Here is a 1,812-nt window from a genome sequence, read left to right on the forward strand (position 1 = left end):
ATTCTCAACTGCCGCTTTTCTTTTTTACATTGCCTGCAAAGCTTTCTTCACTACCTTCTTGACTTCCGTTACTAGTGGGATGACCAATTCCTCCACACCACACTGGCTTCGTCATTAGCATCCTAATTATTACGCCTACTTACAGATCTGTGTAGAATTCTTGTGTAACTTTAGCTATCTTATCCATATTCGTAACTGTCCTCCTTGTCTCTACGGGCATACACCAGCTAAATTCTTTAGCAATATCACAACAGGGTCCAAGAAACGGCCGTATAACGGCCTGCGACGAAGAGGGTTGGCGAAACAGCCGAGGATATGCACGAGTGTGGGAAGTGCTTTCCGCTTTAATTATGTTTCGGCGCTCCGCTTTGGAACAGGGCGCTGTACGGCCATTGCTGCGACAGTGCTGCAACGCTGTTAAATTACTGGACCTGTCTGCATCTTATTTTTGTCCATGCCTAATTTCTTCATGACCGATTTTAGGCTGCCTTCCTTGTTTGGTTTAGTTTTATGGGGTTTAACGTCCCAAAGCGACTCAGGCTATGAGTGACGCCATAGCGGAGGACTTCGGATTAATTCAGACCACCTAAGGTACCTTATCGTCCACTGACATCGCACAGTACACGGGGCTTTAGCATTCCGCCTCGACCGAAGTGCGCCCATCGCGGCCGGGATCGAATCCGTGTCTCTCGAGTCATAAGCCGAACACCATAACCACTGAGCAACCACGGCGGCTTTCTGCCTTGTTTACAGCCTGCTAGATACTCCATATTATATTTCCTCATGACATTTACCTTACGCTCGTTGATTTGGCATTGACCATTTAATCGAGTTAAATGTAAACACGAATTTCACGCACGGGGCGCTCCCGCTAGCTAATCGTAGAAACTACTCACGATTTAAAGTGTCGAAATTCTCGAGGAGATATTCAGTATGGGAGCCACCGCTGTGCCGATTATATGCTGCATGCACTGCATCTTTAGCCTGGTACAAATGCTAGTGACGCCGTAAAATTTCATTGAGAGCGGGGAAGAACAGTTTACTCGGAGCTGGGGCTGAGGTTTTGTGCCATGCTGCGTTAAGGCCTGCAGGTTGTGACACCTTCGGGTGGTCTCCCATGACGTGTGCAAAAAGGAACGCAGGAGTGGAGTGAAAGAGCGGCGAAGAGAAAAAAAAACGATCCTCGCGCCGACTTGAAGGCCGTCTCTTAACGACGCGGTTGAATGTCTGTCTGTTATTGCAAGGAAGAAAGAAAAGGAAAGTGCACAGGCCTGCTCACTGGCTCAAGACGAGCCACAATCGCTACCACGTGCAGATAGTATAGGAGAGTGAAAGATGGGATAGAAAGACAGGATAGAAAACACGCGGTAGAATGACCCAGGCCGATCCCGGAGGCAGTGCAATACCGGGCCAACCGGTGGCGGGAGTGAAGCGTCCTTCAAACTCTCCGCCACATTTCCTAAAATAAGTCCAATTGGGACCCGTATCAGATATTATACGGGATCTCAATCTAAGTTGAATGGAAGAAGCGTTCGCCTGGGGCCGGCTGGAAGGATGCAAAGACTGTCTTAGGTTTACAGGTTTACTTTAGGCCTTTTTATGATTCCAGACTGCGATAGGTGGTCGGAGGCAAACCTTCCAGGTTGCTTGCCAAAGGCATCGTAAGGGTGTGCTCCGGTAGGTCGTGCAAAGTTCCGAGCAGTCATCTGTCGCTGGTACTTACTTGCACAAGGTACAGCCACGGACAAAAGTTTGCGGAATGCAGATTCGCGGGGAAAAAAGTATTTCTGCGTTTCCTCGCTAGCAATTCAG

At 48.7% G+C, this 1,812-nt stretch overlaps 1 pseudogene; it reads right to left on the reverse strand.

Moving 5' to 3' along the window:
* Nucleotides 1–1,372: 1,372 nt before the first annotated feature.
* Nucleotides 1,373–1,533, reverse strand: LOC144116816 (U2 spliceosomal RNA; annotated as a pseudogene).
* Between the last annotated feature and the right edge of the window lie 279 nt (nt 1,534–1,812).

The sequence above is a fragment of the Amblyomma americanum genome, chromosome 1 (assembly GCF_052857255.1).
Source record: "Amblyomma americanum isolate KBUSLIRL-KWMA chromosome 1, ASM5285725v1, whole genome shotgun sequence".
NCBI classification, from domain to species: domain Eukaryota; kingdom Metazoa; phylum Arthropoda; class Arachnida; order Ixodida; family Ixodidae; genus Amblyomma; species Amblyomma americanum.